Raw genomic sequence first — 15,530 nt, 5'->3', positions numbered from 1 at the left:
ATTATGTCATATTAAAGGTTGATCAGAAGAATAACACTCCATAAAAGCATAAAGAATATCATTTATTGCCCTTTGGTCTTCTTGCTGGTGCACCAACCACATTTAAAACAAAAAATACAGTATTATTGAATGAACAATCGCAGAAACCATTGTTTTCCACAAGTTGTAAAGTAAAAACAAAAAGACAAATTCTACCATTACAAAACATATTAAACTTCATTAAGTACATAAATATTACCAGTCACTTAACATATCATTTTCAATTTCTACAAATAGAAACAGATTGGCCTACAGGTTCCACAATTCAGTCATTGAAATTCTTCTGTCAGCACAACATAACTATAGGTACGTATAGGTCAATAATGTTTGGTTTAAATGTCAATATATATATATATATATATATCTACAGTGTATATTATGGAAAGCCAACATAAGTAAAATATCAATAAACTTTATTCAATACTGGTAGGTATATTATAACACTAGAGGGCAACATTCATAAATTACAACCTAACCTTTAAATATTGGAAAGCAAACAACGAGGGCATGATAACCTTTTAAATTAATGCCTAGTATTGCCTACAGCATTTCCTCTATACCCCTAATTTACTTCTACCCAATTTTAAAGATATCCTGCCTTAAGGTGTTCATTTGGTATGAATGAAAAAATTATTGGAGCTCATCATTTCTTTATGTATGTCATAATGCAAATTCTGATTCATCATTCAAACTATCTTCAAATTCACATCTACATTCTAACATTCCTTTGATTTCTCCAATTAAAAACCAAGATGCATAAGGGATTATTTTTTAGCACTTGTTTACCCAAATCTCCCACCCCCACCCCCAAAAGTCAGCCCTCCCCTCCCCCAACAGCCAGCCCTCCCCTCCATCATTAAAAAAAAACAAATTAAACCAAGAGAACATACCTTTGATTTCTCTAATCAACAACCAAAATGGATTTTCAAATGTTCATAAGGTTCCTTTGTTGCACTAGCCCCCTACCCCTCACCCTCATTAAAAACAAATTTAACCAAGAGAAATTTTATAAAGACTATAATAAGAGACATCTTTGTATGAGGTTTACAATCAAATAAAACATTCAGATTTTTTAATAATTTTGAAATTATTTACATCTACCATTACATAGAAAATGATACACTTCCCAAACAGGTGTGAGTTTATGTAAATAGGAAGATGAACAAAATAATTATTTTGTGATTAATTGTTTTTGCACATGACTGGAGTGTTTGTAACTTTCAGTAGTCTATCATCAAATACAAATTATAACAGCTGATAAGTGAACTGCCATGAACAGTTCTTACTACATACACTGTTATAGTAGACATAATATACTTTGAATCAATGTTTTATTTTTTTTTAATTCATGGTGTTTACATTGTATACCAAAATTTAACCAACCAACCCCCTGGACCTCTCCAAATTAAAAACTTCTATATTTAAAGATACATTATGGGAGATTTTTATAGAGAGTTGGCCATTCTTGCTATAACAGTTCAAAAATAGATGATGAAAGGAGAATATACTGAAAATTTCAGTCAAATTACTTTATTCTGAACATAGTTATCATCGTTGTAATATTTGACTAGAAATGGTAGTGAAATGTGCCTTCACCTTGGCCGAACGTTTGATTGACAGGCGTTAACTCCACCTACATATCTTGATTATCAAGTAAAGTTTTCAATGGCATGCGGAAACGCTCTACAACGGCCTCGCTAAGTACACTCTATCATTTAGCCTCGATCTAACTGACGGATTCTCATAAGGGTGCGCCATATTTGAATTTATCAATAAGTGAAATCCTATTTAAATCCGAGCTGTAGCCGAGCCATCCGTGGGTCTACAGAGTTGATTTTGGGCTTGTTGTTTAAATAAAGATCTAATTTATAATTTCTATAACATCTGAAGCCTAAATTAAGACTTGCAATAATCAGATTTTGCTCTTGCATAATGTATGTTTAAAATAAAATTAATTTAGAAGACCATTAGGCTTAAATAATTGAAGACATATCACACATGGAATAAGTTTTCCTTTTAGCTAGAACATAAATCAGTATAAAAACGTTGTTGGACCACCATTAAAGCTCATAGCTGTACATCAATCCATTCTTCGGTAGATTCACAAAGCATTCAATATATTGATCTTGAACTCATATGACTCTTAAAATGGTCACACTTTTACGACTAGGTTGATTCAGGTCAGGTTTGTGGTCCGTGACCCCCCTACCGATAACCATTCAATAGATGAGAATTCAAACAGTATGATGTGGCTTTAAACCCCAGCAGTTGTCCGCGGATGAAAGAGATTTGGCGGAGGTTAGAATAACATGATCAGCTGTCTTATTCAGTGTCACACCTGTTTCAATAATATTTAACTGATACTTGAGTAAGAGTCAGAGCCAGTTAGTATACCTGTAAGTACGTGTATGTACACGATGTAACTAGGCCAATATTGTTGACATAATCACATGTTCATATGTGTATGTAAATTTTATGCATGGGCTGATCCAACGGGATTGGGTTCACTTTACAACCTCTCAAATTTAGTCAATTGCAAGAAAAACCCAATAAACATAAAAGATGTATATGAGGTGGCTTAATACTTCTTTTAAGTTAATGTCAAAGCTCCGGGGGACATGACATAAAAAGTTTTTTTCTCTTTTATTGTCACATGTGCAATGTTACAGAGGAGAAATTTGCCCACTCTTCACTGATTTCTTTCTACATCCACGCGAACGTGTATAGGAGTGGACCTCCAAAACCCTTAGATTTTTCTGAGCCCACACAGAAATTTGAATGTGGGACATTCTCACCTTATCGCTCAACTATTATGATCCCCCATTTTCAAATAGTGGAATCTTCTAATATCAATAAGTGATACACACAGATGCTTAAGTTAAAGTAAGTTCACTTTTAATGAGAGGGGTTGTATCTATATCAATGGTGTAAGTAACCATACACAAAATATTTACAAATCATTAACTGGGTGCGCAAGTGCAAACACGAATTCCAGTGGCCATCTGTAGTTGTAATATTCTTTCAACACGTAGCCAAGAGATTTTTTATAAATTGAACGCACTGGATCCCATAGCCTGATCGTAAATATTCTAAATAAAAAAAATAATCGACCATTAATCAGTAAAACAACATATGATTCACATCGTGAAAAAGAAAAAAAAAAATTACCTCTTGACTCTTAAAGTGACTGTGAGAAAACTTCCGTGGGATCTTGTCCTATCTCTAAATGAAAGCCCATCAATCCACAATGATAATCAATCTAAACATTTTCACAGTTCAAATCTGGAATAAATCCCATGTCTCTTTCACCTCGGAATAAGATACAAGTATAATATTTGGCAAGTTGTATCTCCGATTACTGAATATATCAACTAGAACACACAGAGCATACATTCAAGATGCTTATCTCTCACATAGGTAATAATATGTCACACCTTGTACACACTGTTCTGCATGAATGATGACTACCCTTCTATTAACCAGTTTAACTCAACCATTCATGATTGTCAGAGGTTTATTCATTGGCCCCATAAAGGATCTGGGTGACAAAATTAGCCCCACAATGCAAGCAAATATTGTGATGATAATAGTGGATACATTATCCGGGATATATCATCGCATTAATAATACATGTCAATCCCATAAATCTTCGTTAAAAAAATAAATAAAAAAATAAACAAAGATTTATAACTCCTATTCAACAAAAGTTTGGTGTGAAAAAACAGAAATTATTTTTCTAACAGATGTTTTGTAAGCTGTTAATATTGGTCCCAAATACGCGTGTTAACTCCACTACATATCATTCACAATCGACTCCATTATACAAAGATATATTTTTTATCCGATGTTTTAATGCCAAATCTTTAACAGGAAATCGGTCTATTTTCCATCCACCTGTCTGACTCGATAAAAGATGTCATTTTTGCAGAAACAATAAAATGCACAATTCACGTACACGACTTGGGAATCAGTCGTCCTACACAATACTAATTTTTTCTGAGTACTGTGAATTATCTGAAAAACCACCGCCAGTTAAATCACCTTTGTGAGTCATCTAGGACAATATTCGTAGCTTGTTCTCGGGTGACATCTTTAGTCTTTATAAACTATACTTGATTTTTTTTTTAACAAATTATGAGTTACCTGACAATCTGCATGAGGTGAAGTGTGACCTGTATACGTATGACAGACGTGGTTAAGAAGAACTGTCGATGTTGATCTTAAATGAGACAAAAGGTGTCAAAAACTGAATTCTTCACCATCAAACATCGTCAAGGACTGTCTTAACAACTACCTCCAATCAAATATACCACCTTGACACAATGGAGTTCAACATTTTAACATGTAAATATTTACAAGCAGCAGATGTTGACTTACAAGAAATCGAAAGGGTTGTTCACATTTAGACACAAGCTCTATATATATATGTAAGCTAATGTATTATGATACAACAATGTGCATTTACGAATGTTTGATAATAACATTTTAAATTCATTGTCATAGTTTATAAACAAATAAATTTATACTATTTAACTTTGGAATTGAAATACATAGATATTTAACCGGTATAGTTAATATAAATAGAACTGAGCTTAAAAATGGTTTACATACAATGGTACAACACATACCAACCCAATCCACAACATATTCATCTCTTTCCTATCTCATTAAATTTAATTGATTGTGGATCAGCTTCATTATCTAACATTTATATTATACAACTGATCTTTCTTACATAAACTCAATAACATTGATGACATAGGATGTGATCAAATACAATCGTGGTGTCGTCTGCTTGGCGATGCAGTTCTTTCTCAACACTTTCTGAATCAATTAACAGCATGTATATGACAATAAAAGGCATATTAAACGTAAATAAAATATTAATTCAGATAGATAGTTGTTTCAAGTACATGCGCTGAGTGAGCGAGTGAGTTATTGAGGTATATGAACTAATAAATACTGATAATTGAATAGTCAGTTGATAATTTATAGCTCAACCTGTAGAAGGTACAGCAATAATTGTTAGCTATGTAAAGTCCTCACATGATCAGAAGTGACATCAGGTGTTCTAGAAAGCATAGACTATTGAATAACCCGCTTCATGCATGACACCCATCAGTCCTTATAACTAACTGGAGCAATACAGTATGGTTTAAGAGGTAGAGGCTAACAGTTTGTACATTGCCTTTCTTAACCATACCATATATGTTAATGACATTTTCCCCTCTAGATTTCTAGTATGACAGATTAACAAAAGATTTACGATGGACATAAAGGACTTACATTATTCAAGAGATTAGATCTTAATTAACAGCGATATGATATAATATCAACAAAACACATAAATTCCAAACTTACCTCACATTGACAAAAATCCATATAGGCTTCATAAATAGAAGCAAGCTGTGATAAGACCACAATAGCGGTTCAAGATCTTTAATACTATCTTTAAAGATCAAAGAAAAGATGCTGTGAATACATGCAATATCCTCAAACCTTTATATGCCGTTCATCTTTTCACAGACGCGTAATTAAACAAACTTTAATCAGGAAACTAATATCCAATGAAAATACCCGCCTGACGTATACTGTAATCTTCGACATAAAATCGTTGAGTCTTCGCAACTCTTTTATTAAAGCATAAAATATAAACTACAAAAAAAAACATCTCTTTTAGCTTTTAGAAGTAAAAATATTCAATGATCACATCAATCTGAGCTAAAATTAAAGTCTCCGGAAAAGAAAACGTTACTTCATCTAACAAAGTTTTTGTGGAATAAACCTATTCATCTGTCATACACTTATCGTTGTGAAGAGTTTAGTGGATGGTGATTACAGACCTGTTTTATCCTTTTATCACACTGTTGGTTGTCCATATCTCTTGATCTTTCCTTGTACGTTAAGTTAAAAATAAAATCATCATCAAATCATAATGCAAAGATGTGGAATTAAAATTTGCTATTTATAGTTGCGCTCAAATGAAGTTATTGGGATGAAGTTATTGGTTCCATGTAGAGAAAGAGACTTCGACTATCAAGTTAAAATCATAAATTGCAGAAAAACTTTTAGTCAGTTCCATTTTTATCTTTATTGCATAAAAATAAACTGTATTTCGAAAACTAAATGTTATTCTTCTTTTAGTTGCAGCCCATAAAACACATTTATTAACTTTACAAATCACTGAATATCCCCATCAAACATTTATGTTCTACCATCAATGGCTTGAGGTTCCTGAAATCCAAGTTTGAGTAACCGCTTCATTGGACTTTTGGTTACGTATGATGCCGGTTAGTTGAAGGCAGGAAATTGACGTTTTTCTCATATTCTCAAAGCAATTTTGGATTGCTTTTGTATGGGCAATCGGAATCAATTCTTAAGTAGTCACTTCTTATAGTCTTAGTAAGTGTCATGATACAGTATATGGGTCTAAACTCTATTATTGACTGCTGGATCACAAGATGTCAAAACAAAATCATCAGAACTGGAGCCACCTACTAAGAATGTTAAAAAACCTAAGCCACAGTCTTTTTGCAATCTTGAGTTTATTTTCTTAATGTAATCCGACCTCATCAATTAAAAGACTGACTTATAAAGGTAGAACAGAAACTTGCCTACTATCTTGTACAGACATCAAAAGTAGGTAAACAATATATAAACAATTAAATGAAAAAGTCTGCAAACATAAGTATGATGGTATAAAATATAGGTAAAACCTACCGCAGTGAGATTAGTTTGAGACCGAATAGACTTCGAGAAATAGCTGAAGGATATCATAATGAATGACAATATATAAAATGTATATGTTTATCAATGAAATCATTTGCTTTCATTCATTGGTGAGAATAATGGGTGAGTGAATAAAGGTCGTCACAACAGTAGGATAAGTGTTAATCTAATTTTCACCTTTAGATTGTGACGAAAGTGATAATATGAGAATAGCTGAAAGGCTTCAAGGTTTTTATTGGTATTTTTAGTAATATGGAGACAAGATATGAGCCATATTGTATTCTTAAATGGGATATTCTCTTGACTTTTGGTGTGTGGTTAGGTTATAAGGTCATCGTTTACACCAATAATATGGTGTATTTATAACCTAAACAATAGCCATGGGGCACGTGTATTTGGTATATTGTGGAAAGACTATATGACTATCGAATTTACAGTATATGATAATAGAGACATCAGTTAGATTATTTCTAGATACTGACAAGGACAAAGCCTTCAGGAGAGAGATTTTATACCAGTAATCTTTGCCTGGTCTTCAATTGCCATTAAGATCGACTAAATCAAATAAAATCTCTAGTTCTATATGAAGGTTCTAAACTATAATACACCTTAATCCTGCCAGTCTTTGATCCAGCCAATTATTTGTCCTAACAAAATGTTGTTCATGGTGTGCATTTATTTCATATGACATTCTGGATTGTCTGTTCTGTATCCATGTACCGGGTCACAATGTGTATAATTGAAAGCCCAAATCACACAACCATCCAAACAGACTGGGTCTTGAAAGTAAATTCTTTATATTTCTTAACCATATATTGTTATCAATTTATAAGAAAAGAAGAGAGAGAGAAATGGGGTTTAACGTCCACTCAACACAAACTAGGTCATTTCGGGACTAACATGTGGTTCAATTTTATTTCAATAATTTGCTTGAGAGTAGGGGTCTTTAACAGTTTGACATGCGACCCTACTCCCTGTCATGCATACAGCCAGGGAATCGAAACCCCAACAGTCGACTCAATGACAGACCATATGATACAACGTGCAAGTGTTTACCAAACGGCCGTCCAACCCCCTTATAAGAACAAACCACGTCCGATTTTAGCATACTATATTATGACCAACTTATAAAATATTCAAAACCTCCACAATTCTCAAATAGAAAGTTTGACAACTCTGTTCTTTTATCATCAGGCAACCAAAATAACATTTGTAAATTACATTTGGGTGACCAATATCAAATTTATTTTTAAATTTTTTTCCCCGATCATTAGAAATATTAGCAAAAAAAAAAAAAATAGTGGGTCAAAGAGATGACCTAATTATGCTTGAATGAATATATCTTTAGAAGAAAAAAAATATCTTTATGTCTGTATGAAGGATTGGCTTCAACCCAAATCTTCACACTCCCTGATGAGATTAACAACAGATACATTCAACATCCTGTGAGAAATATTAGGAACGAGAGACCTATAATCACCTTTTACAGAATAAAAAGATCTGTCAAGATGTAAGAAGAGGGACACCTCCCAATTGGAGCTAGTTCTTATAGGTCTCCGCTTAATTAACCACAACCTCCCTTTTCCCACAAAATATTTTACAATACGACTTAAACTGTTCTATACTGTATATTCTTTTTTATCGACCAATAAATAGCGTTTATTGAAAATGTTTAAAGGGATGTAAGATGAGAACATATTCACTTAATTTGTGTCTTGTTTGCGGGTCACGAAAACATTGAAAAGATCACTTGACTTCCATATATAACATGAAAGGTAGCATTTATCAAAAAAATGTCCCAGAACATGTTATTTATCGTCGCTGAAGCATACATACAAGATGGGTTGGGTTAAATCTATAGAGTTACATCGACCAAGTGTAACAGATTTACTATATAGATATATAGGTTATTCAGGTGTATCCTATAGATAAATCAAAATAATATGTTATAAGTCAATTAAATAGTCTATTTCAAGTTGGGACTAGTTATAAAACATACATAACTATAGCATTTCTTTTTTGTTCAATGACTTACTTAGTTTTTTATTTGTCTTTTATCAATAATCATATGCAGGTTCAACGTACTAATATAATAGACATCATTTGCTATGTTTTCATGAATGTTGAAAAAGAGCATCAAACCATTGCTGCGCAAATGACACCATTCACTAACAGAATGATATTTTAATTCGAACCTGGATTTCAGAAGCGAAAGCTATCTAGTAGAAAGAGCAGCAAAGCAATGGATTTTAACATCACAACCAAATATTTCCATCATCTGGACAGTTGCGTTTCCACCCACTATTCACCAAATTCTTTTTACATGAACAGATTGTGAACATGGATGGACATGGGTTTTACGTTCCATCTAAACAATTAGGTTTCAACAGGCACTACCTATGATAAATGGAAATCACAGACCGGGAATAAAATCTGGAAATATCTAGATGAAAGTTCAGAGCTCCTGCAACTTGGCTACTGACGGTCCTGTTATTTGGCAGAAGGCAATAACCTTGTGATTCTTTATAAAATAACAAATTATAGCCAACAAATGATCTGAACACTGGTCAGCTTCAGGTCCATAAGATGGGGCTTAGCGTTCACTGTTGATGTATTTTATTTAGTTTAGTTTATCACTGCTTTTGTAAACTATGTCCATAGTAAGCCAAAAAATGTTAACACTATGTGTGAATGCAAAACATTATTTTGTTCTAATGTCTACAAGAACACAGTCGTCAACTGTGCAAGGCTTAAAATGGACTTTACGATTTCAAAAAGTTTTTCCCTGGAGTAATCAGTTTGACTTCTTCGGTCAATCGGCTTAATCACTTTCAAGCTGCATGAAAGCTATGTTTAATTTACAAAAATTCAAAACTCTCCCAGCAGTATCTTTAATAATCCCTCCCAGCTATTTCCTGCTACAGTAGAGTAATCAGCCAACAAGCGTTACTTTCAATATCACCAAGCAATTACCCACAATTCACCAATCAATATATCGATAGAGTGTACTTGAGAGAGGAATCGTGTAAAAATGACGGGCCCGCAGCCACAATAAAATAGCGAACATGGAATGATAAGTAAGCACTAATAGAACCATCAATTTTTAATGCGAGTCTAACGAGGTCTTGACGAGCTTGCAAACTACCCATGTGAAAAAATATAGTGTTAATCCAATATCCTAATGAGATATGCTTGATTAACGTAATACTTACTACAGCTTATCATGGATGACAAACCAGAACTGGGTGAGCCATTATCTGAGTTCTCAAAAGTTCAAACTATCACTCAAATCTAATTCACATATAATGAATTGCTAAATCTTATATCATCAAACAAACTTTGATAAATTTTGAATGACCTCTTTAAATTTTTCAATCTGTGAAAAGTCAGTCTTCTAATAATTTAGCTATTGATTGATCAGTGTCATACACAAGGCAAGGTAAGCATATTCATTCTAGAACACCTGATATCACTTTTGAGGCATTTACATATAATTTAAGAAATATAATATGATACTTCTGGACTTAAACCAATGAACAGGTGATTCTGCTGGTGGCCTTTGTCAGGATTATCTTATCTTAAAAGTCAACAGTTTAGGATTCTGAAATCCAGATCCAAACCATCACTCCAGCCAGCAACAAGCAGGTACCAGTAGATCATGCTAACACCTGATAACACTTTTCATTTGATGACTTCAATTAACTTACAAATGTTTTATCATACTTTTGCTTTCTTGAAAGCACACAAAACTATAAATAATATATTAGATAAACTTAATTATTGATATAAATCTTAAATGCTTAAGGCATTCATTACTAGTTTGCTGGTATTTTTATTCTCGCCATTATCAGCCATGACTTCAAGTAGTAATACTTTCTTTCTCGAAATAACCTTTTATCCATTTAATTAGCTTAAAGAGGAATTAGCACTTTGGTGGTCTTCATTGGTAGGTACAAGAACATTTCCTCTTCATGTGGTTTAACTAGGTCTATACATTCGCATCGGGGATGTTCAAATTAAGATTGTATGCAAAGTCTGCGACAAATTAGCCAATAAGCCATCTGTGAGAGTAAGCATTTTAACATTAAATTTGCAATACATACAAATAACGGTAAGCATTTCAACGAATACTTGCGAATAATACTTTACTGTTAGTAGCTAGGTCTTTTGTCAGATTTTGATAAACAAATCAGTCTAAGGATTATTGTTAGTGTGATAGCGATTCTTGAATTACAAAAGATATTTTCTATATCATTTTCATTGACTGTCAAATAATGTTTAAAAAATTGAGCATCCACATTAATTGCATAAAATACATTGAATGTCAGATAAATAGTGGTAAAATACGTGATAATGTAAACTGAATTAACTGATGAAGGCATTTATTATCAGTTTGTTTCAACACTTATCTAACATTTGGTTAAAACTTTATCACAAAAGTGTAAATAACATTATGTAAACTTCTTTCTTACCTCCCATTAATTTAGGTGCCTGTCTGCTTTTGATGTAATGAGGACAAATATTGACAGACATTTTCACACCTGGGCGGTGGTTCGCGGACAAAAATACATAATGTATTGTACTAGTAGTATATAGTAGATGCTAGTTAAAGAGACAGTTTGTATACTTTAAACATACTTCTGACAAGTGTGGAAAAATTTATTGGCAATGAATCTATAGAATAAATGAAATTAGTTGTAACGTCTTACTTTTCTCCACCAAACAGGCTCATTATGACGAGCAGATACCATGCAGTGTACTATGAGGGACATTTTGCCAATCACTGGTGTTTCCAACTACTCTTAATCAAATTCCAACTGTCAGGCATATATAACAAATATAGATATGTCAAAATAATAACTATTTTAACTAATGACTATATTTAGCCACTTTTCTGGGATACTGGAACAATGCACTGTTTGAATGTCTCTTTAGTGTATATTAACAACGGTGTTGTTTAAATGTAGACAGCTATAGAAACCTTTATTATATATATATATATCAATAACACCGTCTGTATATTCTACAGTTACCCAGGTTTTTATTTAAACATTACCTCATTGAGTACCGTTCTACACCTGGGGAGTTTTTTGTCTCCGGCACGAATTTAACGAGTATCATTAATGCTTACTTAAGACTACAATATTTGATTAAGACAGTAAACTCTCGAGTATGATTTCATCTTTACTAAATATTATTCTCTATTCAACAGAGATCTATTTTCATTGCGTAAATGGTAAGTAGGTGATAAATCAGCAACATTTGTTTACAATAAATGTCCGCTTATCAGGTTTCATACGCATATATACCATAAATTAAAATCCCAGCATGTCATAACGCATATATCATAATGGTTAGATAATATTGTTTAAGCCAATATACACAGTCAAAAATATTTTTTATTAAGAAAAACCTTGCTAACTCCAATTACAACCACTGATAGTACTTAAATTTGTCATGTGAATGCCAGATACATAGGTATGTGCCTTTGGTTTTGTCCACATGCCCTGGAGGTCGGGTGTTCGATCCCTGCATTGGCCGAGAAAGTTCATCCAGATTTTCTTGCGTGGTTTCCCCTTGTCAGTGATGCAGGACAGAGGGCCTGACAAGAACAGCTGTCTAGTCGTTCGGATGGGATGAAAACCCGAGGTCCCGTGTACAAATTGGCGTGCCCGTAAAAGATCCCTTGGCAGTTGGAATTCGATATAAGAGTAGGCCGTAGCGCCGCTGCCTGGGCAAAATTTCCCTCATAGCCACACTGTATGGCGTATGCCCGTCTTCATTAGCCCAGTTTAGGAGCGAAACAGTAGGACTTTAAAACCCATTTCATTTCATTTTGTCCACAAGCTTTGTTGTGGTTATGAACTTCCATCTTCATTAGCCTAGTTGGTGCAAAACAGTAGGACATTAAACCCCCATTTAAATTAGAATTCCCATTGATGGTACTATATTTTGTTTCTAATTCTAATGCAATGCATTCTCAGACTTCTCAGAGTAACTGTTTAAGAGAAAAGGTTTCTAATGCAATGCAATGGATTTTAAGCTTGTTCTTAATGTAATTGTGGTTTAAGAGAAAAGGTTTCTAACAAAATAAATATAACACCTCCTTTAGGATAAACTAGAGGATATAGATAAAGTCTACAGGCATGTAATTACATGTCACTATAGGATTATTTACAATAGATGAATGTAATTAAATCAAACTATCTATCTAATTTCTAGCCTCCTATGATTGGTATTGATCGAGGTTGAAACTAGAATTCTATAGTATCTCCCATCTTACCCTAACTATCTCAAGTAGCATTAAGTACATCACTCATGCTTTACTTGTACACAGTTCACACAATGGGATTTATGGTCGCACAATGATCGCCAGTAAAAACCTGTAACATAGAAACAATGTACAATTACAGGCAAAAATGTCATTAGGATGTCATTATCGACCTAAATTTACTACCTGCATCGTTAGCTTACAAACATGATTTAAAAATATTGGATTGTGAAATCGAGTTCTAATGATCCGAAACACAACAAATTGTAATCATTTAATCAATTCTAAATAAAATCTAGTTGACAACTTCATACAGATTATTTTATTGTTTATAGGTTATTTTTTCAACGTGTTTAAAAAAATATTTTGGTTTCAAACAGAGATGGACTAGTCTCAACTATTGATCCAAGGTCCTGCTGCACATGTAATTAGGCTTAGAAACATGCAATTCAGACATCTTACTACATCAAAAAGTAAATATAACTTTACAGTGCTTCAAATGTTGTTAGAAGTGGTATCATGAGGTCAAGAAAGAGTAAGCGTACCCTGTTATCCATATAAATAGATACACTGTTCTGGTAAAAAGAAACCCACAAGTTTCAATTCATACAAGTATGTATTCTTAACCTGTTACAAGCATTCACAGTTTTTGAAATATTTTCTTAAATACAACGATAAAAAGAAATTGAAAGGTTTCTGCATTTTGTTTATCTAAATAGTGACTTGTCATAAAAACACTTCTGCATTGAGTTTGTATTACATGTCTACATTTAAACTCTTATCTCACAGTTTCAATCCACGGTTGAGTTTTTATCGTAATATTTGTACTTTAATACTCCATTTAAAAATTATACACTTATGGCAGACATACTGTCGTCTGCAACAAATATTTTCCAAGTTTAAAGATTGACTGGCCTTTTCCCTGATAAGTCAACGATCAACAAGATAATATTGACATTTGTCTAGAGTTTGCCTCTTTAAGAGGTTTTCCGACTAATCGCACTAGGATGAAATAAAACATTATCAGGCTATCTCAGACCGATCCTCCTCGACCTAAATTACTTTCATTTTCTTCCATCTTGGCCAAATTGATGGCTTCAAATCGTAAAGGGATAGACATATAATTGATATCAATAAAAATTATTCACCAGAAGAAACTCACTGCCAAAATCAGAAAATGAAGAGTCTTAGCAACAATTGCCTAAAATAGCTGGAGCCATCTTTGTTTATCACCACAGTTCTTCTGATCAAATTTCTCTTGAAAAAGTGACAAGGTTTAATTAAAGTCTGTTTTTTCCTGATACAAGTCAACACTCTTGGTTGGAGACATGTAGAAAGGACATGAACTTCAGACATGCATGCACTGAGCACGGTCAACATTCACTGCATGAAGATGTTTATTCAAACACAGCGTTAAAGAATAAAGGAGACCATTTTCTCCAATTACTTGGTCCACAAGATTTCCATGCTGTAAAACATGTTGTCAACAGACAGCATCTCACCTACTTAAAAACAATTTAATAAGACGACCGCCAATTTCTTTACAATTTAATTTAAATTGTCAAATAACGGCATCAAATATCTAATTATGCAGGGGATACAGTTGACAGTGTTTGAACAGAAGCAGTGCTTTTTATCGACTGCTCTCTTGTCAGTAGCTTTTAATGATAGGGTGGGCAAGAAAGGGTTGGATATCAAATTACTAATTTGGGAGGGTTATCTTGGGTCATCTTTTAAGTCAAGGGGTTTGATAACATCGTAGTTGTGTATTTCTGTTGTCAATGGAACATAGTATCAATATCTGATGTTGATCTTGAAACAGTCAGGTGAGAGGGTCTAACTATACAAATATATACCTAAGGTTGGATGTGACCCCATATCTATCGAGTATCACCTTTTGTTCAAGGTCTTATGATATTCAGATCCTGGAATCTGCCCAAACTCCAATGGACAGCATGAAATCTTAGATATGACAATTAAATAGGATCAAACGTGTGGATTTTTTGTGATCTTTGAAAGATATATACAAAACATTTTCCTACTTTTCAACACCAAAGCCTGGCTAATGAAGATGCCTGGCTAATGAAGATGGGTATACAGCATGTACATGTAGTCTCATACTGGGAAAATGTCACAATGACAACGATTCCAACTGTCAAGGGATCTGATATGTATAATGTATATGTCAGCGAGTATATGGTTGGAACTTGATATCATCAATCCAAATGACTACAGGTAGATGCCCTCAATCCGGCACCACTCACAACGGCAATAAAGGCTGGAAATTCCACCACCAGGACTGGACCTGGAACCTACTGGTTAGTGAGCCAGTGCCATACTCGCTAAGCAACTGTGGCTCCCTCCTGAATTTTTTTTCTAACTTAGAATTCTTCAATATACAGTTTATCTTGAACCAGTTGATTGCCTGGATGGCATAATAAAATCTTATAAAAAAGAAAAGGTTAATTTATGCTAAAATTCATCAAGTTGC

The 15,530-nt window shown here is 33.5% G+C and overlaps 1 protein-coding gene across 6 annotated transcripts in view; it reads right to left on the bottom strand.

Annotated features, from left to right (window-relative positions):
- LOC126831974 (uncharacterized) overlaps positions 1-15,530 on the bottom strand; it is a 101,459-nt gene that overhangs the window by 45,678 nt on the left and 40,251 nt on the right. The window contains exons 1-2 of one of the 6 annotated variants that reach the window (XM_050562638.2): positions 4,183-4,294; positions 3,208-3,321 (exon numbers count right to left, since the gene is read on the bottom strand). The exons of 4 other annotated variants lie outside the window; for them this stretch is intronic. The gene's annotated coding sequence lies outside the window, so the exon portion shown is untranslated. Of the gene's footprint in view, positions 1-3,207; positions 3,322-4,182; positions 4,324-15,530 lie in introns of those variants that run through there. One more of the 6 variants, XM_050562639.2, reaches the window with a different exon arrangement.

This window comes from Patella vulgata, chromosome 9, assembly GCF_932274485.2.
Source record: "Patella vulgata chromosome 9, xgPatVulg1.2, whole genome shotgun sequence".
NCBI lineage: Eukaryota > Metazoa > Mollusca > Gastropoda > Patellidae > Patella > Patella vulgata.
This window is presented reverse-complemented; position numbering and strand designations above follow the sequence as displayed.